Source organism: Ailuropoda melanoleuca, chromosome 2 (genome assembly GCF_002007445.2).
Source record: "Ailuropoda melanoleuca isolate Jingjing chromosome 2, ASM200744v2, whole genome shotgun sequence".
In the NCBI taxonomy this organism is placed as follows: Eukaryota; Metazoa; Chordata; class Mammalia; order Carnivora; family Ursidae; genus Ailuropoda; species Ailuropoda melanoleuca.
Genome location: NC_048219.1, coordinates 31,879,093 through 31,901,350, shown reverse-complemented (window position 1 = coordinate 31,901,350; position 22,258 = coordinate 31,879,093). Strand labels below are relative to the sequence as shown.

Sequence of the window (22,258 nt, the reverse complement as noted above, 5' to 3'; positions counted from 1 at the left end):
GTTTTACACTTACGGTCATCCTTCTCTAATCCATGTTCCACACTGGGGTTTGAAGGACCTTTGCAAAACCTACTCTTGCCATACCATTTCTCTCTTTGAAACTTTTCCCCATAGCCTAAAGATAAAGTCCAGATTCTCATGTAATGACGGAGAGACGAGACTCTAGAATCAGATTCCATTCACTTAGATTTTGTTGCTGTTAATTCCCAGCTATGTGGCCTTGGATAGCCAAATGTACCTCAATTTCCTTATCAGATAGATGGAAGCATCTGATATATATACACAGTAGAATCTGGCTGCTCCATGAGCTTATCCATCCCTTCCTATCCAATCTTATCACTGCTATCCCCTAGAAACTGCTTGTAGTTTCTTGCACATACCAAACAGTGGCCCTTATCTTAGGACATGCTTTTCCCTTGACCTGAAATCTCCTTGGGTCTTCCTCTGGATTATGATTCCCCCTTCATCTTTCAAGACCCAGCTCTGCATCTTCTCCTTCTTCCCTAATTGTCCTCCCCTACTAGATGATGCTATCCTCTCTCCTTTGTATCAATTAATGTTCTTTTCACATATCTTTATTAAAGCACTTGCAACATAATATTGGCATAATTTTATTACATTCTGCTTCCTCTACCAAACTGACCTCTTTGAAGATAGAGAATTTTTTATTTATTCATTTTAGAACTCCCAGTGTTCAACTTCATTCTTAGTGCATGATAGGCATACAGCGAAGCTTTGTTAAATGAGTAAAAAGATGAACAGAGGGGTGCCTGGGTGGCTCAGTCAGTTAAGTGCCTGACTTTTGATCTCAGCTCAGGTTTTGATCTCAGGGTCGTTAATTCAAGCCCCGCACTAGGAAAAAAAAGGAAGGAAGGAAGGAAAGAATTTAAAATTAAAAATTTAAGAAAGTGAACAGAGTATCATATTCTGGAATCTCTAGCCATAAAAGTGAGTTTTCCTCCCGTCTACATAGCTATCTATCATCCTCAGCCCATTATCCTGTAGGTTTGTGAGAGTTATCTCATTCCCCTTATAACTACTTCCAAGACAGTTGGAAATTAACCCTGTGACGATAAAATGGGAAAGAACAGGAGCCACATTTGCTATCAGTCAACTAAGGGTCCAGAGAATAGCAGCCAAGACTGGGTATAGTGAACCTGGCCCACAAGCATCTCACGAGAAGTTCGCAGTAAGCAGTGTAACTGGTTCGCAGGTGTTCTCTCTCGTGGGCTTCAGGAGAGACTCCTCCTCTGCAAATCTGGGAGGAGCTGCGTTAGCAATGATTTAAGAACCAGTAGAGTTAAAAAAGATGATCCCTACCAAAAGACACCACTTCCTAAACTAATCAGTAAGATTTTGTTTTTCTACTTCGGTGTGTTTGGAAAAGTCAGTCATGTCTGCCATAGGTAGCTATAACTGTTTTTATGAGATAAGCTAAAAATACATACAATAGCACATGATGCACTTACATCTTAGGTTGTAATTAATGCAAATTATGCAAGATTCATATACAATGTGATTAGACTTCACTAGTACATAATTTATGGTTGAGTTAACAAAGAAGCGGATTAAATGAGAAAATTGATTTCTGTCTCTTTTTTGGGGGGGGGTTATGTTTTTTGTAGGAACATGTCTGAAGACTCAAAGAAATTAGATTACAAAGTTGGAGATAGGGTTCAAGGTATTCATTCCACTCTCTGACCTTCTTCTTGCAGAGCAGCGAGCCTACCAAGCTACAATATACTTTCTGATGAGATACCGCAGGGCAAGTTTCAGTAAAACAACATGAGGCTTTTGTAGCTCCAAAGTATAAAAACACGGGTGATTCACTGACAAAACAGAACAGATTTCTTTCCATGGCTTACTGGCCAGGAGCATTTTTGTGAGTCCTATTCAAAAGTATTTTAGCAAATTTTCTCAGATATAAATACAGAAATTTTGTATATGGTTAAACTGTTTCCTTGCTTGTAATTCAAGTGATGGAACTGAATATGAACTCTGGAATAAAAAATAATTGAAAATCTTTCTCATTTCTTAGAAGAACATACCCTGTAAACTAATGATCACTATTCATAGATAGAACTTTCATTTCCTAGACAATAAGACTCTTGATGGCCCAGGCCTGGGTCTTCTTAGCTTCTCTTCCTTCTCTCTAACTCCTTCTCAGGCAATCAAGTCCCAAATTCTACCAGTTTACTTTTTCTTCTACCATATTCATTTCTTTCCTCCCTTCCTCCATCCCTTCCTTCCTTCCTTCCATCTATCCTTCTTCCCTCCCTTCTCCTCTCCCATGTTTATTGAATACCTCCTATGGGCCAGGCATTGAAAATACACTGATGCATGCAACAGGCAAGATATGGTGTCTATTTACAAGTCTATTTTGTACTTTCTTCAGAAGAGCGCTGAAATGGTCACATCGTACCTGATAAAGCCTGGGACATAGGATAGTAAGAGCCTAAGAGCAGAAAGAGGACTGGCTAGATAGGGTGGGTACATAGATTTAAACTTTCTTGACATTGTAGGAGTTCTACATGTCTGAAATGCTCATGGACATGAGCAAGCGAAAGTCAGGGGAGGGTATGCCTGCTGGGCTCACGGAGGAAGGTGGCGCTGGTCTGCAAACATAGCTCCAACACTCAGAAGCTGGGTAACTTGATGCCGGTGGCTTAACTTTCTTCAGTTTCCTCATCCCTAGAAAAAGGCAGTAGTGCCTACCTTGTAGGGCTGTTGAAAGGATTCTGGGGAATTATGAATGTGCTTGATCCAACATAAAGGCCTGGGAAATGTTCAGTCCTGACCCACTTCCTGACCCACTTTCTCTTTGTTTTTTCTGCAAGTTGACGGCATCTTTCCAAACCAGGGAAACACTTATTCAGATTTCTTCTATTGACAGTAAAGCCTGCGCTGGCTCCTGACTGTCAGCCTGATATTATGGCCAGGAGTAATTGAATTAGGGGCTTCATGGGAATGGCATTTCAAAAACAAACCCTCAGAAAACTCTTTCTTCAAATATCCCCCACATTCTGTTGGCTAAACGTGGATTATTCTGGCACTTCATAGTCTGATTCAATTACAGATTTAAAGTCTTCACATCTAGGATGGTGATGTCTTTAGGAGGCAAGAGTTTGGGGTGAAGGAGTAGAATTGTGACCTCGATGAAATGTTCATGTCCTGGGAGCAATCATGCTTTTTAGAAGGAGCAGTGGTTTTAGAGCTAGAAAGACCAGAGTTTGAAATCTTATTTCTCCACAAGTGGCATTGTGCTGCAAACAATATTTCACTCTCTGAGTTATCGGTAAGGATTAGACTGATGGATGGGAGAATCCTAGAGAGTAGATACTACCTTTTTCTCCTTCTTGTTTGGGACCCTTACATTTGGCGGTTGAGCCTCTTCTCCCTTCCTCTGCAAGGTCCTGGTATGATACAGTCTCCATTCACAAAACCTGCATATCCTCAGATATTCTGCTACATTGTCATGTGAGTAATTCACAAGCATGACTCTGCATTTTTAGAAGCTAGGACACCCTCCTCTAAATCAGAGTGAGGCTCCACTGCTGGAATTTTAGCATTGTCAATAGATGAGAAAAGGATGTTGGCTCAGCCAAGACCCTCCAGGTATTCCCAGAAGCCCCCACTGGGGCGGTCTTCTTCTACTCATAAGGGTGTGGTTAAGAGCACGGAGTCAGGGGTTTAAATCCTGGGGTCTTACTTACTCACTGCATAGTTTTGAACTAGTTAGATGATTTCTCTGTGCCATAAATGCATCATCTATAAAATGGAAAGAGTAGTTTACTGTGAGAAATGCTTTATGGGGCTGCTGTCATGATCAAATGAGTTAGTATTTAAAATATTAAGGTGCCCCTGGGTGGCTCAGGTCATTATCTCAGGGTCATGAATTGGAGCCCCATATTGTACTCCACGCTGAGCTTGGGGCCTGCTTAAGATTCTCTCTCTCTTTCCCTCTGCCCCTCCCTCCACTCTCTCTTCCTCTGTTTTAAAATAAAATAAGTAATGAATCATGGAACTTTACATCAAAAACTAGGGAAATAAAAAAATAAAAAATAAAATAAAATATTTAGAACAGTGCTTGATGAATAGTATGATTATTGTTACCCATAGCCATTGTGATACACTAGAAGGAGCACAGGACCTAAAGCCAAAGTGTGGGTCAAATCTGGAACCTTTACTTACAAGCTGTCTGACCCCGACTGAATTACAGAAATTCTCTGACTGGTTCCTTATATGAAAAATGGGGATAATAACTGCTGCCTCATCTACTGGAAAGAGTTATAGCCTGGTGTGCAGACCTGGTTGTAGGCACCACCTCGGCCTACAGAGGAGTTTACTGACTAAACCAATGCCTATGAGATCAAAGTAGAAATATACACAGTTGCCTCAAAGTGAAAGAATCGCAGGGAGCCTGGGTGGCTCCGTCGGTTAAGCATCTGACTCTTGGTTCCAGCTCAGGTCATGATCTCAGGGTTCTGGGATGGACCCCCGCTCTTGGGCTTTGCGCTTAGTGGGGAGTCTGCTTGAGATTCTCTCCCTCTGCCCCTCCCCCCACTCTCTGTCACTCTCTCTCAAATAAATAAATACATAAATAAATCTTTAAAGCAAAAGAATCAGCCTCCTACACCAGAACAAAGCTGAAGTGACACCTTACTAAGCCAAGGGTGGGGATTAGTTACAGAAAGACACTAAAGAGAGACATGAGGATAAGATCCATGGTGCTCATCTAAGCATTTATATACCAGGAAGGGGACAGGGCCTGGCTCAAGGGCCACCAGCCACCCCTCTACCCCAATGCTGGCTCCATCCCTAGAAGGGGGATGGAGGGTTCCAGTTGTTTTCATCACTTACCACCTGGATGGCTTCTGGCAAGTTCGTTCATCTCTCTGAGCTTCTGCTTTCTCATCTTGAAAATCAAACAACCTTCTGATAACTTCACTGTCCCCGAACAAAATGCCTTGCTTATGCTCATCTGATAGTTATCACCCCCTGGCAGTTCTGTTTCCCACCGCAAAATCTTCAGCTGGAATTCAAAGTGTCTTCCTCAGCCTCTCATGAGGTTTGTTACTGTGAGTCAGTATTCCCAAGCTGAATCACTTCTCAGGTATGACAAGATTTATTTTACAACTCAAAGTCTCAGGGTCAAATGTTAACTTAGGATGTAAAATGTTACCAACATAAATGCTGCTTCATGAGGCCTATAGGCAGCCAGGACACTTTTTCTTTGGATGGTGACACGGAAGAACGTGCCATCTTTTAAACATCTACAGGTGCCTCCGAGAGTCACATGCAATAATGAATGGGAAAAGGGCTGTGGAAACTATAAAGCACTTCATATGTACAAAGTGGGGCACAGTTTTGAAGGAAGGGATATTGCTAGGCCCTCCACTTCAGGATACAAAATAGCCTGAGTCTTCTATATATGATAAATGCCAAAGTAAAGTGACAGCTTAGGAAGAATTCCTGTTGACAATTCCACCATTCCCCTCCCCCCCGAGAATTTGGCCAAAAAAGGGGGGGTGTAGAAAGAGAAAGAGAGAAACCCTCATTTTTAATATCAAATCCTCCCTGCTGATTCTGTGAAGGCCTGGAAACAGCAGGTAACAATGTGTAAGTGACTTTGAATTAAGACTGAACTCACTGTGTCCTTCGCTTCTCCCTCAAATGTGGAATGATTTCCTAAGAATTTAATTATCTAAGAGCACAGCATCAAAGCTGTTAGACCCTTGTTAGTGTTAATTCAAACTTAATGTGCATGAGATTTAGAGATCTTGGATACTAGGAAAATGATTTCTATTTAAATAGCCCTCTTTGTCCTACACATCACAAAACATCTTTTAACATAGTTTTTTTTTTTTAATAGAATACTATAACCCAGGTCTCTCCCACTAAAAAAGATTCTCACTACGAAGAAATCAGATGCTCTGCAAATCAGCAGGATGTGGTAGAAAGAACACAGGTGGGCTTTGGTGCCTTAGAAACCAAGTTCAAATCTTAGAGGTTCATATATTTTTCCATGTGTCTGTCGGCAGAAGCTTAACTTCTTTGATCCTCAGTAAATTAACCTCTCAGCAAGGACTGGGAGCAGACTGGGGCATGTGGGAGAGCTACCAAAATGCAGTGAAGGCAGAGGCATGTCTGGAAGCTGGTGGTCCTGGTAGAGTCTGGGGTCTCGAATTAGCTGAGCCATCTAAGGCAAGGAGGGGACTTGTAATGATTGTTGGCCTGAGGACTCGATGAGTCCATTGGGTTTCATGACCCACAATTAAATCACGGCTAGTATAAAACAAAACAATATCTCCTTAAAAAAAACATAAAAAGCATTATGGTATTTTAAGTGAAACATGTATCTCTTATGTTAACTGTGGGACAATTGGGCAACAGAAACCAGGCAGTCCTCCCAGAATATGTTTATTTCAAAGGTGTGAGATAAGCCCTGCGACATAATAATTCCTTTGAAAGGCATAAAAGAATTGTCAGTTATTATAATCTGAAAGCATGGCTTCAGGTAAATTAAAGTTCATTATTTTGAAGTCTGAGAGTAGAACTTTATTACTGGACCAACAAAGATTTATGGATGTATAATTACTTTTAAATCAGTGCCCCTGCTTACACTTGTTTCATTCATCTTTTGGAGGTAATTTGAGGTATCCAGTGCAGTATAACAGTGTTCCTGCCTTAGTAACACCTTACATGTGTATAGCCTATGATCGATATTACCTTCCCAATAAATTTATGAGATATTAGAATAAACTATGTTACCCCCTTTTAATAAACAAGTAATTTAAATTCCAGAGAGATTAGGGGCATTTTTCAGAACCCAAAACGAAGTGGTTGAGCCCAAACAAGAATCTAGAACTTAGTATTCTTTTCATCAAATATATGTGTATATATATTTGATGAAAAGAATATAAATACATATATACATTTTATACATATATATACATATATACATTTTATACATATACATTTTATACATATATATACATATATACATTTTATACATATATATGTATATATGTATATATATGTGTGTATATATATGTGTATATATGTGTGTACATATGTATATATATATACATATATATATATACATATATATATGTATATATATATATACACATATCAAAGGACTCACCATAAACTAGATTATTTGGTAGGTAATTTCTCCCCCTTGTAACACCAGGCTTCTCTCTGCCGTGATTCCCCTGATTCAAAACCTACTCTGTCTTCCTCTTTACCTCATCTCCATCAAGAGCTTTATTCACGAAATAATATCCAATGTCAGTCATTTCCACTTCAGTATGAATTTAACCCAATGTGGCCTCTTTCCTTACTTGTTTGCATTTCAGTCATTCTCTTTCAGCTGATAATCACAAACATGTTTCTCTCCCTTTTTTTAAAGATTATTTATTTATTTATTTGACAGAGAGAGAGAGAGAGAACACAAGCAGGGGGAGTGGCAGAAGGAGAGGGAGAAGCAGACTCCCCGCCAAGCAGGGAGCCCAGCATGGGGCTTAATCCCAGGACACTGGGATCATGACCTGAGCCAAAGGCAGATGCTTAACTGACTGAGCCACCCAGGTGCTCCACAAACATGTTTCTCTTATTGAAAGAATTTCAGGAGCATAAGGAGCTTTAACAGTTTGTGTTTAGGGACCTCTACTAGAAGGGCCTAGTGAAACACTGCCTGGGATAGATCCATGAACCTAGTGTATAAAATGTCTTTTACCACGGGATGGTAAGCTTCCTAAAGGAAAGGATCACAGCTGTCTAGTTGGCTTTTGTATTCTCAGTGGTTCTCTACAAAGCCTGTCATATATTTAACACTAAATAATTCTAGAATCAATAAAATCAACCTAACAGATACAGCAAGTCGTGTCAAATATATCACATTTTCATAAGCTCAGTAAAAAAAAAAAAAAGAGACACTCAATGACATATTTGAAAAGAGTTTCACAGCCATCAGTCAGATTGAAAAAGGATCTCTTAAGGCACCTAAATAATCCACCCTCTGCCTGGGAGCCATTTATGCAATCAGGTCCAAAAGAAACTCAACTGGTAAAGAAGGGGTTGGGGACGCCAGCTGACATGGTGGCAGTAGGGATTGTTCTTGCTCATGATTTTAATGGGATACTTGGTGTTCTACTGTCCAGGAAAGTAGAGTCCTGACTTAGGGCTCATGGCTGATCATTTTTCTTACCTGTACACATTGCTGCCTTGAAATGCAGGGCTATGTTGGGCTGTTAGAGGAGGACTTGTTACAACCGGGTGGTGGGGGGAGAGTTGTCCCCTCCCTCCTGAATCCACCAAGGCCTCTGGACCCCACCTCAGACGGCAAAATGTTTATCCAAGACAAGGGGAGCTGCTCCAGAGGAATCAAAACCCTAGTCAGAGGTTGAGAAAAAGAAGTTCCTATGAAAAAATGAGCCTTCTGGACAGAAGTGGGAAAATAAGGACAGAATCCAAATTTGGAGCGTCACGTACATGACACTTAGTGATTTAGAACTGGGGTCAATAACAGTGGGAGGCCAATTCTCCATCAGTGTTTTCAATGTAGTGTGTGTGTGTGTGTTTGTATGTGTGTGTGTCTGAGGAGCTGGCTTGATAGCGTGAAGGAATAAGACAGATCAAATCGTGTCCTGTATTGGTTTTTACCTTTTGCAACCAAGACCTCAGAATAAATGGGAATACTCTACTCCTTGAAGGCAAGGATGATATCTGTTTCTTAGACAGCGGTGTGTTTTTGTTGTGTCTAATAGATGCTCAATAAATATCTATTGAGTGAGTTAATTCATCAAAGGAGAAAAATCCAGTGATTATTTTTTAATATAATTATACAACACTCAAATGTTATTAGTTACAGGCTGGGTTATTTTGACTCTAACTCTTCAAGTTGCTGGAGGGTGTTTTTCATGTAACTAGTTTATTGCCTCATGGAGAAGAGTAGTTGTGTCATTTCTTTAACTGGTTTGAGTTTTTTGTGTTTTGTATTTTATTTTTTTCAGAAAGAAAAAAAGTGATATCAACCCCTGAATTCAAGGCACACTTCATAAGTAGGTGCAGGAAAGTATGGCAGTAACTAAGCACTTACAATAATTCATATATTCACCCGGGTGCACCTGTACGCAATGGCTGGGACAGAGAGAGGGCTGTGTTTACAAACTCTCGGCCAATTTAGGATTTGTCAAGAAAATATGTAATGGGTTGTCACTGGGGTAACTCAGGAGACTGACCACAGACCTTCAGATTGACATCTTTACAGAAGTAATAGGAAATATCCTGGAACCCTCTTTGGTGTATTTTTAACAAAGTGCTATATGGATATTTTTTGTTACTTATTTTCTTTTCTTGTTTTTTGCTTCCTAATTGGTGGTCTGTCTCATTCCCGAAAAGTATTAAGGAAGCAAGTTGAGCTATACGTAGATTTTGCTTGAATCGTTGCTTCATTCAGAGAACGTAGAACGAACTTCCAAAAATGTCAATCAGTTCTTATCACTTCTCCACTGACCCCTGCAAGGACTCCTCTGACCACAACCTGAAAGGCTTCTGCCTGGTGGCCTCTGATGTGTGGGGTCCTCTTGATAAGAGATGCTGCAGTGTGCACAGGTGCACAGGTGCTCACCACGGAGGTCTCATATGCCACATTAAGGACACTGGATTTTCTCCTTCAGGCCCTGGAGAGCTGTCAAATGATTTCAAGGAAGGGCCTGGTGTAATCAGACCTGGGTTTCACATTATGTAACCATCATACGGTATTTTTCTCTGCTGCTTCTTTATTGACCTCTCTGAAAATAAAGCTCAAAGAAGAAGTAAATCTCCCCCTAAAAACTAATGAAACATACTGAGGCAGTAACAAACTGAGTCCAAGTGTGAGCACAAATAAAGGTACAATAGTTGTCTCTCATCTGGGCAGTAGCCGCATGGTTGCCCAGAGAGAGGTAAATCTTCACAAGGATTTCTCTCTTTGGAACTTCTCTGAGAATCTTAACAAGGTGATCAGGAAAGGAATGAGTTGGAGAAAACCTCTGAATAGTGAAGAATCTGGTGGGTTGAGTGGCTAAGGGCTGAGATGACCTTTGTCCTAATGGACTCACAAAGTCTTCCCCACCTCTAAATACCTCTCTCTGGGGAGGGGGGAAGGCATTTACAGCACTCAGTACTTACCTGTGTTATAGTACCTAGGGCACTATTTTATTTATTTACTTTTTAAGTTTATTTATTCAAGTGATTTCTATACCCAATGTAGGGCTTGAACTCATGACCCTGAGATCAAGAGTCACACGCTCCACCAACTGAGCCTGCCGTGCCCACTTAGGGCAAGATTTTAAGAAACTACCTGTTTCTTAAAGTTTCTTACTTATCTTTCTCTCCCATTATTCTGGGTTAACTTGGAATAGAACTAGTCTTTCATTTCTTTATCATCAGCGCCTAGCACAGTGCATCATTCAGAGAGAAAATACTTGGGTTTTGTTTTGTTTTTTGAGAAATGAACATATGAATGATAACAGTACGGACTTTATAAATGGAACCAGGCATGGTTTTTCAGAGGAATAAATTCCAGGGGGGATTTTGCAGGCTCCAGTCCCATGGATACTTAAAGGTATAATGGTTAGAACTTACATAGGTGTGCATAATTAAAAATCGATCTGCAGTGGGGGACTTCACTAAATGACCTTAGGGGATTCCTCCCAACTATGACTGGATTCTCCAAATTTAGTCGCATATAGTAAATCCAAAGGAAAGAACACACCAGATTCTAACAATCATTGTGCAGTTCATTTTGTTGACAGGTATAGAGAGGTATTCATGGCATGTCTACCCGGAGGAATGGGGACACAATGACAAAAAAGAACATGTGTTTGGGAATCAGATGATATAGGGCGGTATCAATAGTTGTGGAATTAGTGCCCGAGTAGCTGGATAGGTGAATGATACCCAAAAGGTCGTGTCAGTTGCCCAAGATCATACAATTAATATGAAATAAACACAGCAATTCTGATTTCCATACCTCTATTGTGTTTCCACATAGAGGAAGAGGAAGGAAAGAAGGATTGATTCAAGATACTCCTTTTGTATTGACAGAAACATATGTAGTCTTTTCTGCCATGCACAGGTAATATATGGGAAAGCATTAAATTTAAGCCATAACCATTAGATACTTCTCAAGTGAAGTTATCCCTAAGTCAGAAATTAAGTGGGGGAAGAACTTAGTACTGAAGTGAGTTGGTTTACTCTATGCATTTTAATATATTTTTGGGGTAAATTCTTAAATGAAGAGATAATGCCTGATAAGCTGCTTAAATATTTGAATACCAATAATGAAATCATAATTAAATCAAGTAAAATGTAATAGTAAATGTCTATCTAATGTTGATATTCCCTCTTGGATTTCTTGGAATTTGAATGGATAAATTTTTTATCTTGCAATTCTTGGGATTTAGTTCAATATTTATTTCATTATCAGTGCAGACCTACACATACTAACTAGTTTAATGACAATGAATGCCTGAGTCTTTGACTAAAGACAGCAGCAACATATCAAATGATTTTAATTAGAATAATGCAATTGTACTTAGGGAAGATACTCTAGTAGATGTTGGTATAGAAATTATATAAATACATGCAATTTCCCTCAGCCTGAGTCTGCTGTGTGACCTTAGGTAAGTCAGATAACCTTTCTCCATTCTATAGTTCTCATTTATAAAAGAGAACGTTGCTTAGTTAAATCTTTAAGTTTCTTTCACATATTTAAGCTTTAAAAATTTCATATGCCTGTATTTTCTATAAAATGAATTCAAATTAAATGAAATCTAATAAATAATTTGAACACCTAGTGTGCTCTCTTCACTGTGGAAAGATCTGGTATACAAGGATGGATGTGTATAACTTTTGCTCTATGAATGCTCACTTGTTCACTCAGCACGCAATCACTGATCAGTACTCAGTGATATAACTAATACAGAAATACATAGGTGACTGTATTAGTGTCCTAGAGCTGCTCTAACAAATTGCCACAAATTTAGTGACTTAGAACAACAGGTATTTATTCTCTTGTAGTTCTGGAGGCCAGAAGTCCAGCATCAAGGTGTCCACACAGCTGGGCTCCCTACAGGGTCTTTAGGGAAGAATCCATTCCTTGCCTCTTCCAGTTTCTTCTGCCATCAGCTGTTCCTTGGCTTATTGTTACGTCACTCTGATCTCTGTCCCTGTGGTCACATTGCCTCCTTTTCTCTGTCTCCCTTGTGTGTGTCTTATAAGGATATTTTTAATTTGATTTAGGACCCACCTGTATAATCCTGGATTGTCTTCTTTTTTAAAAAAAGATTTATTAACTTATGTATTTGAGAGAGATAAATATGAGCACAAGCAGGGGAAGGGGCAGAGAGAAGGAAAGAAGCAGACTCCCGTTAGCACAGAGCTAACAGGGCCCGATCTTACAACCCTGAGATCATGACCTGAGCTGAAATCAAGAGTCAGACACCTAACCTACTGAGCCACCCAGGTGCCCCAACCTGGATTATCTTCTCATCTCAACATCCTAACTTGAGAAGCAAAGACAGCAAAGATTCTTTCCAAATAGATTTTCGGGATTAAGCCATGGACACGTGTCCTGGGGAGCCACCACCCAACCTACTACAGTGACCAAACACAAAAACAACAAACAAACAAACAAAATCGTCGCTCTGCCCTTGTGGAGCTTATAGTCTACGAGGGGAAATAGACATTAAGCCAAAATATAAAATGTAATTTTATTTTACATATTGTTATACATAGACAGTTTTAAATTGTAATTAGGTCTGTGACGGGAAATTACAGGTGCCTTGAAAGATTTTAACCAAGGAAACTCCTTAAGGCTGGGAGTAAGGTCAGACCTCTAAACAAGTGACAGTTAAGCTAGCACCAGTGAATGTATAGAGGCTGGGGCCTGGGCTGAAGCTGTTGGAGACATGGGGAGATACCATTCCAAGCAGATAGAACATTACTTGCAAAGGCCTTGATATGGGGGTGTATAGAAGTGCATGAATGCCTCTGTGGCTGGAATATAACGAGCAGGGGGAGAGTGGAGTAAGTTGAGGCTAGGTCAGATCATGGAGGGATTTGAATGCCTTTATCAAGACTTTTGGAAACTGAAGTACAATGAGGAATCATTGATGTGTTTTAAGTGAGAATATCTGAATTATGTTTTTAAAATGTTACTGCAGCTAATATTTGGATCATGTGTTTCAGGGAAGCAAGAGTTAAAACAGGGGAAAGGGTGTTTCTAGGCCAGAAATGGATGTGGCTGGGTCCAGAGTGGTAGCGGGAGAGGTGATGGAAGTGAAGGGATTTGAGTTACATGTTGGAAGTACATTGACACGGTTGGAGAAAGATCTGGCTATAGAAAATGAGGCACAGGGAAGCTGAAGTGATGGCTTTCAGTCTGTTGGTGGGACAGGCATTAAACAAATGCCCATAAGAAAGGGATTCATAATGTGATTCAATAATGCAGATGAGAGAACAAGTGATAGCACCTGGAACCAGATTGGGGTTCCTCCATTCCTTCCTTCCTTCGTTCCTTCGTTCCTTCGTTCCTTCCTTCCTTCCTTCCCTCCTTCCTACCTTCCTTTCTTCCCTCCCTTCCTTCCTTCCTTCCTTCCTTCCTTCCTTCCTTCCTTCCTTCCTTCCTTCCTCTCCTGTCTTTTTTCATAACTCCCAGTTAGATTGAAGTCTAAGCATTCCTAATTATGAAGACTTTCCGTCTCTTCATAAGGTGCTCCTTATATGCTTTTGATTGATGACTGATCATTGGTAGAATTACAACCACATCAGCTGAATCACCCTTGAAATTAGTGCAGTGACAGGTGTCACATACATCTCTTTCTCTCTGCTGTTTATAAGGAGCTTAGCCTCTACTCTTAAGAGATTATAGTCCTTATAGGGGATCCAGACGTGTCAAAAATGGCTCCAACACATGATAGGGATCAGGATTTAAAGTAGGCACAATATATAAAGGAAGCAGAAAGAGAGAATGATGGGGGGGGTACTTCATTTAAACTAGGTCCTACACATTGGGAAGGACTTCAGTACGTGGGAATGGGGAAAAGTAATCCTGGAGGAGGAAATAGCCTGAGGGAAGGAATGGAGGCAAGCACATAGAAGGCACGGTCAGGAAAAGATCCATCCTCTTTGTGGTTTGATTAGGGATATATAAGAGGATGCTGCTAGAAGATTATAAAATGAATCTAGATGAAACACAGAAAAATGAACTCACTTTAACCACTGAAGGAAATTTCTGATCTACGTGAAATTCCAGAGCCATGTTTGTTGAAAGGTATTCCTCTCCTTCACTCGGTCATCATGTCATTGTTGTCATAATCACCATTACTGAATTTTATGATTGTGTAGCCTTTGCAATCTCTCATTCATGACTTCATTACATTGATGGCATGGTTTGGGCAGAAGTAACAGAAACTATAAGCAATGCTGGCTTAGATGATCAAAAGGATACAGTGGCTCACGTTATTGTTCATGCGATGCTCACTTTAGACAGTGACTCCATGATGTGAGAGGGTGAGTTCTTTTGGTCTCTCTACTTTGACCTCTTTGGATCCAGCTTTAGCATAAGACCCGTTCCCTTTAGGAGTCTACTCTGCTGCTTTCTGGTCCACAAGATATTTTTTTTGTCTCAGTTTTCCAGCAGAAGTCTGATTGGACAGGTTTTCTGCCAAGCCCTGAATCAACCATGCTGGTCAGGTGGATGGAGTCTGCTGACTGGCTTAGTTTAGGTCATGTGCTCCGATCCAGAGCTGAGGGTAAAGACAGCTTCTGAGAAATCACATGCTTCTCAACATTGGAACTGGATTTTTAGAAAGGGAGAAATGGGCTGGGTGTGGGTGGGATGAGAGCCAAGGAGGGAACTAAAGAGTATCCTTTAGAGAAACTGGTACTATTATTGCCATTGTATAGTTGAGGAATAGAGGCTCATAGTACTGTTGGTTTTAACGAAGATGAAATGATTCCCTTTCTCTAAGAAGATCATATTTGTTGAGACAAAAAAATTTACCTGGATATGAGAATTCAGAAGTGAAGTGATATTACTATCCCTTCTGGATAGACAGGACACAAGTGNAATTCAGAAGTGAAGTGATATTACTATCCCTTCTGGATAGACAGGACAGACGAGTGTCAAAGGCTGTGTGACCCTGAACAAGTTCTTTTACTTCTGGGGTGTGTGTATGGTGTATGTGTGAGTGTGTATATGTGTGTGTGGTGGTGTATGTGTGTGGTGTGTGTGTGAGTGTGTGTGTGGTATATGTANCAAGGAAACTCCTTAAGGCTGGGAGTAAGGTCAGACCTCTAAACAAGTGACAGTTAAGCTAGCACCAGTGAATGTATAGAGGCTGGGGCCTGGGCTGAAGCTGTTGGAGACATGGGGAGATACCATTCCAAGCAGATAGAACATTACTTGCAAAGGCCTTGATATGGGGGTGTATAGAAGTGCATGAATGCCTCTGTGGCTGGAATATAACGAGCAGGGGGAGAGTGGAGTAAGTTGAGGCTAGGTCAGATCATGGAGGGATTTGAATGCCTTTATCAAGACTTTTGGAAACTGAAGTACAATGAGGAATCATTGATGTGTTTTAAGTGAGAATATCTGAATTATGTTTTTAAAATGTTACTGCAGCTAATATTTGGATCATGTGTTTCAGGGAAGCAAGAGTTAAAACAGGGGAAAGGGTGTTTCTAGGCCAGAAATGGATGTGGCTGGGTCCAGAGTGGTAGCGGGAGAGGTGATGGAAGTGAAGGGATTTGAGTTACATGTTGGAAGTACATTGACACGGTTGGAGAAAGATCTGGCTATAGAAAATGAGGCACAGGGAAGCTGAAGTGATGGCTTTCAGTCTGTTGGTGGGACAGGCATTAAACAAATGCCCATAAGAAAGGGATTCATAATGTGATTCAATAATGCAGATGACAGAACAAGTGATAGCACCTGGAACCAGATTGGGGTTCCTCCATTCCTTCCTTCCTTCGTTCCTTCGTTCCTTCGTTCCTTCCTTCCTTCCTTCCCTCCTTCCTACCTTCCTTTCTTTCCTTCCTTCCTTCCTTCCTTCCTTCCTTCCTCTCCTGTCTTTTTTCATAACTCCCAGTTAGATTGAAGTCTAAGCATTCCTAATTATGAAGACTTTCCATCTCTTCATAAGGTGCTCCTTATATGCTTTTGATTGATGACTGATCATTGGTAGAATTACAACCACATCAGCTGAATCACCCTTGAAATTAGTGCAGTGACAGGTGTCACATACATCTCTTTCTCTCTGCTGTTTATAAGGAGCTTAGCCTCTACTCTTAAGAGATTATAGTCCTTATAGGGGATCCAGACGTGTCAAAAATGGCTCCAACACATGATAGGGATCAGGATTTAAAGTAGGCACAATATATAAAGGAAGCAGAAAGAGAGAATGATGGGGGGGTACTTCATTTAAACTAGGTCCTACACATTGGGAAGGACTTCAGTACGTGGGAATGGGGAAAAGTAATCCTGGAGGAGGAAATAGCCTGAGGGAAGGAATGGAGGCAAGCACATAGAAGGCACGGTCAGGAAAAGATCCATCCTCTTTGTGGTTTGATTAGGGATATATAAGAGGATGCTGCTAGAAGATTATAAAATGAATCTAGATGAAACACAGAAAAATGAACTCACTTTAACCACTGAAGGAAATTTCTGATCTATGTGAAATTCCAGAGCCATGTTTGTTGAAAGGTATTCCTCTCCTTCACTCGGTCATCATGTCATTGTTGTCATAATCACCATTACTGAATTTTATGATTGTGTAGCCTTTGCAATCTCTCATTCATGACTTCATTACATTGATGGCATGGTTTGGGCAGAAGTAACAGAAACTATAAGCGATGCTGGCTTAGATGATCAAAAGGATACAGTGGCTCACGTTATTGTTCATGCGATGCTCACTTTAGACAGTGACTCCATGATGTGAGAGGGTGAGTTCTTTTGGTCTCTCTACTTTGACCTCTTTGGATCCAGCTTTAGCATAAGACCCGTTCCCTTTAGGAGTCTACTCTGCTGCTTTCTCGTCCACAAGATATTTTTTTTGTCTCAGTTTTCCAGCAGAAGTCTGATTGGACAGGTTTTCTGCCAAGCCCTGAATCAACCATGCTGGTCAGGTGGATGGAGTCTGCTGACTGGCTTAGTTTAGGTCATGTGCTCCGATCCAGAGCTGAGGGTAAAGACAGCTTCTGAGAAATCACATGCTTCTCAACATTGGAACTGGATTTTTAGAAAGGGAGAAATGGGCTGGGTGTGGGTGGGATGAGAGCCAAGGAGGGAACTAAAGAGTATCCTTTAGAGAAACTGGTACTATTATTGCCATTGTATAGTTGAGGAATAGAGGCTCATAGTACTGTTGGTTTTAACGAAGATGAAATGATTCCCTTTCTCTAAGAAGATCATATTTGTTGAGACAAAAAAATTTACCTGGATATGAGAATTCAGAAGTGAAGTGATATTACTATCCCTTCTGGATAGACAGGACAGACGAGTGTCAAAGGCTGTGTGACCCTGAACAAGTTCTTTTACTTCTGGGGTGTGTGTATGGTGTATGTGTGAGTGTGTGTATGTGTGTGCGGTGGTGTATGTGTGGTGTGTGTGTGTGGTATATGTATGAGTGTGTGTATGTGTGACTGTGTGTGTGTGTGAGTGTGTGTATGTGTGACTGTGTGTATGTGTGACTGTGTATGTGTGGTGTGTGTGTGGTGTCTGTGTGTGTATGGTGTATGTGTGAGTGTGTGTATGTGTGTGCGGTGGTGTATGTGTGGTGTGTGAGTGTGTGGTATATGTATGAGTGTGTGTGTGTGTGAGTGTGTGTATGTGTGACTGTGTGTATGTGTGAGTGTGTGTATGTGTGGTGCGTGTGTGGTGTCTGTGTGTGTATGGTATATGTATGAGTGTGTGTATGTGTGACTGTGTGTGTGTGTGAGTGTGTGTATGTGTGACTGTGTGTATGTGTGGTGCGTGTGTGGTGTCTGTGTGTGTATGGTGTATGTGTGAGTGTGTGTATGTGTGTGCGGTGGTGTATGTGTGGTGTGTGTGTGTGGTATATGTATGAGTGTGTGTATGTGTGACTGTGTGTGTGTGTGAGTGTGTGTATGTGTGACTGTGTGTATGTGTGGTGCGTGTGTGGTGTCTGTGTGTGTATGGTGTATGTGTGAGTGTGTGTATGTGTGTGCGGTGGTGTATGTGTGGTGTGTGAGTGTGTGGTATATGTATGAGTGTGTGTATGTGTGACTGTGTGTATGTGTGAGTGTGTGTATGTGTGTGTGGTGGTGTATGTGTGTGGTGTNTGTGTGCGGTGGTGTATGTGTGGTGTGTGTGTGTGGTATATGTATGAGTGTGTGTATGTGTGACTGTGTGTGTGTGTGAGTGTGTGTATGTGTGACTGTGTGTATGTGTGAGTGTGTGTATGTGTGGTGCGTGTGTGGTGTCTGTGTGTGTATGGTGTATGTGTGACTGTGTGTATGTGTGTGTGGTGGTGTATGTGTGTGGTGTGTGTGTGTGAGTGTGTGGTATATGTATGAGTGTGTGTATGTGTGACTGTGTGTATGTGTGAGTGTGTGTATGTGTGACTGTGTGTATGTGTGAGTGTGTGTATGTGTGAGTGTGTGTATGTGTGAGTGTGTGTATGTGTGGTGTGTGTGTGGTGTCTGTGTGTGTGGTGTGTGTGTGAGTGTGTGTATGTGTGACTGTGTGTATGTGTGAGTGTGTGTATGTGTGGTGCGTGTGTGGTGTCTGTGTGTGTATGGTGTGTGTGTGGTGTCTGTGTGTATGGTATATGTGTGAGTGTGTGTATGTGTGAGTGTGTGTATGTGTGACTGTGTGTATGTGTGAGTGTGTGTATGTGTGTGTGCTGGTGTATGTGTGTGGTGTGTGTGTGAGTGTGTGTGTGGTATATGTATGAGTGTGTGTATGTGTGACTGTGTATGTGTGGTGTGTGTGTGGTGTCTGTGTGTGTATGGTATATGTGTGAGTGTGTGTATGTGTGACTGTGTGTATGTGTGAGTGTGTGTATGTGTGGTGCGTGTGTGGTGTCTGTGTGTGTGTGGTATATGTATGAGTGTGTGTATGTGTGACTGTGTGTGTGTGTGAGTGTGTGTATGTGTGACTGTGTGTATGTGTGGTGCGTGTGTGGTGTCTGTGTGTGTATGGTGTATGTGTGAGTGTGTGTATGTGTGACTGTGTGTATGTGTGACTGTGTGTATGTGTGAGTGTGTGTATGTGTGTGCGGTGGTGTATGTGTGGTGTGTGTGTGTGGTATATGTATGAGTGTGTGTATGTGTGACTGTGTGTGTGTGTGAGTGTGTGTATGTGTGACTGTGTGTATGTGTGGTGCGTGTGTGGTGTCTGTGTGTGTATGGTGTATGTGTGAGTGTGTGTATGTGTGAGTGTGTGTATGTGTGAGTGTGTGTATGTGTGAGTGTGTGTATGTGTGGTGTGTGTGTGGTGTCTGTGTGTGTATGGTGTATGTGTGAGTGTGTGTATGTGTGTGTGGTGGTGTATGTGTGGGGTGTGTGTGTGAGTGTGTGGTATATGTGTGAGTGTGTGTATGTGTGACTGTGTGTATGTGTGAGTGTGTGTATGTGTGACTGTGTATATGTGTGACTGTGTGTATGTGTGGTGCGTGTGTGGTGTCTGTGTGTGTATGGTGTATGTGTGAGTGTGTGTATGTGTGACTGTGTGTATGTGTGAATGTGTGTATGTGTGGTGTGTGTGTGGTGTCTGTGTGTGTATGTGTGTATGGTGTATGTGTGAGTGTGTGTATGTGTGGTGTGTGTGTGGTGTCTGTGTGTGTATGTGTGTATGGTGTGTGGTGTGAGTGTGTGTATGTGCACGTGTGCTGGAAAGTAGAGATAAGGGGAGCACCTACTTCACACGGTTGCTGAGGGGATTAAATGAGACGTTTACAAATACAGGTGACCAAATGACTTTCCCATTCATTATGTGCTTAATCTTAACAACATCCAGGAAAGTAGTTGAGGGCATCCAGTCTAAAAGATGAAATTCCTGAGGCCCAGTACGGTTATTAGCCCAGGGAAATGCCAAACCAAAGTCTCATGATTCCAGGCTTTACCGACCTCTCTTTCCACTACAGTGTGCTGCTGCTTAATGAGATCCCCAACTCTCTGTCTTTTCGCCTTGCAGATAACAGGAACCACACTGAGGGAACTACACATGCAAATTATTATTAGCATGAAAACAGGTAATTATTATTTTTTTACATTTGCATCATCACAGATGATCTTTGCGTTAGACATCCTTCAGCAATGAATGACTGCACCAGAGGGCTTGTGGTTCATTCAGACAGTCATTAAGTCTAAATAAGAAATTCATTTACTGTCACTCATGTTGCTTAAACAATGCAAAGCAAAGAATGACTACAGAGCCATCTGAAATTGTAAGAGCTAGGTGGAAGCTGGAAATCACCTAGCCCAACCTTCTGATTTACATATGAGCAAAATGAGGGCCAGCATGAGGAAGGTCACACAATTAATTAGTGGCAGAGATGAGACTAAACCCATTTTCTTTACTTCTATACCAAAGCCTTGCCATTAAAGCATGAATGCTGATCATCTGACTGCTATTTGGTTAGGAATTCCCTGATTATTTAAAACACGTTGAGGACATAGCATGGAGAGACACTTAAAGTGCTAAAGGTTCCAAAGTGAAAATATATTAAGAATCTTTCGCAAATTCCCTTGTGCTGTATTAATTTTATCTCGATTATTTCTACCGTGTACTTGTGGGGGAAAAACGGGTATCTGTACATACTGAATGGTCTCATTTGAGTCCTCCCAATGTAAAGGTATGAAGGAAAAACATTTTACATTAAAACAGAGCAAATTGCTTATGGTAACCATTGCATAATGAAGGAACACAATGAAGAATTACAGTTCAAATTACTTATCAGGTCTCTTCCATTTTCTAAGTTTTTAAAGTAGAAAATTGCACAGTATAATTACAGTAAGTTAATTTGCATTCATATTACAATTCAGTGAGCAATTACATTCTTTTTATTTAAAAAAAATATTTTATAAAGTGTGATTTGCATCAGTACATTTCCAGGAAAGAGTGGTGACTTTTTCCTTGTGAGGTTTTCATACAAATTCAACCACACAGGCTAGACCTTCCAGTATAGAGTTTTATATAGCCTCTTATTGGCTTTCTGGGACAGGGGAGAAAACTATTTGAAGTATAACTGTGGTTTCAGAGCTTTTTGAGAAAAACTCTCCAGGGAATCACAATCTTTTGGGGTTTCAAAGGAGAACGTAAAGGTCTTATTGCTCAGGATTCCATTCCTCCATTCACTTCCACAACCTGGAGCTTGAATTTGTCTATCCAATTTCTGCTAAGCCATCATCCAACCCATAGTTGATTAGCTCTGGTGTCAGGGAATTCTTTACCTTCTGGGGACACCCACAGCATTGCTGGACAGTACTTTTGTTTTGTGAGGGGTACTCTATTTTGGCCTGACCATTCTTGCATTATTGTATTTTAAAGGATACTTTAAACACACACACACACACACACACACACACACACACACACACGTATTGCTTTGGTAACATAACCTAGAGCACTCTTTTTATTGAGAGTGTAACATTTCATTTAGAACTTGCAACATTAGCACAGATATCTGCGTTGGGCCACATATGGAGTGGTTCCCATAAGGATTGTGGGCTCTGATTGGCTGCTCCACTTCCTCTGCACTGGCTCTTCGAACAAAAGTAACATGAAATAAACATATATTGAAATGCATAGATCTTAAGAGTAGTTTGGCCGGTTTTGGTCAATGTATTTGCCTATATAACCAACACTACATTAAAGATAGAGTATATTCCATTATTCCAGAAAGTACCTTGTGCCCCTTTCCAAACAACCCTCTTCCACAGAGGCAACCAGTATTCTGATTTTTCTCATCATAGATTTAATTTGCCTGTTCTTTATTTTCACATAGAAGGAATCATAATAATGTTCTTTTTGGTGTCTGGTTTCTTTCATTCAATATTTTTAAAAGATTTATCCATGTTGCTGTACTCTTGAGTAGGTAATTTTGTTTCTTGCATAGCAGTATTCCACCGTATGACCTATCCACAACTTATTTATCCATCCTCCTGTGGAAAGACATTTGTGTTGTTTCCAGTTTGACCTATTACAAGTAAAGATGCTATAGACCTTCTAATATATATATGT

At 40.8% G+C, this 22,258-nt stretch overlaps 1 protein-coding gene across 10 annotated transcripts in view; it reads left to right on the top strand.

The window, feature by feature from the left end:
- Positions 1 to 22,258, top strand: part of DAB1 (DAB adaptor protein 1) — a 1,110,909-nt gene that overhangs the window by 687,343 nt on the left and 401,308 nt on the right. Inside the window, exon 1 of one of the 10 annotated variants that reach the window (XM_034653306.1) lies at positions 20,249 to 20,267. The exons of the other annotated variants lie outside the window; for them this stretch is intronic. The gene's annotated coding sequence lies outside the window, so the exon portion shown is untranslated. Of the gene's footprint in view, positions 1 to 20,248; positions 20,268 to 22,258 lie in introns of those variants that run through there. 10 annotated transcript variants of the gene reach the window in all.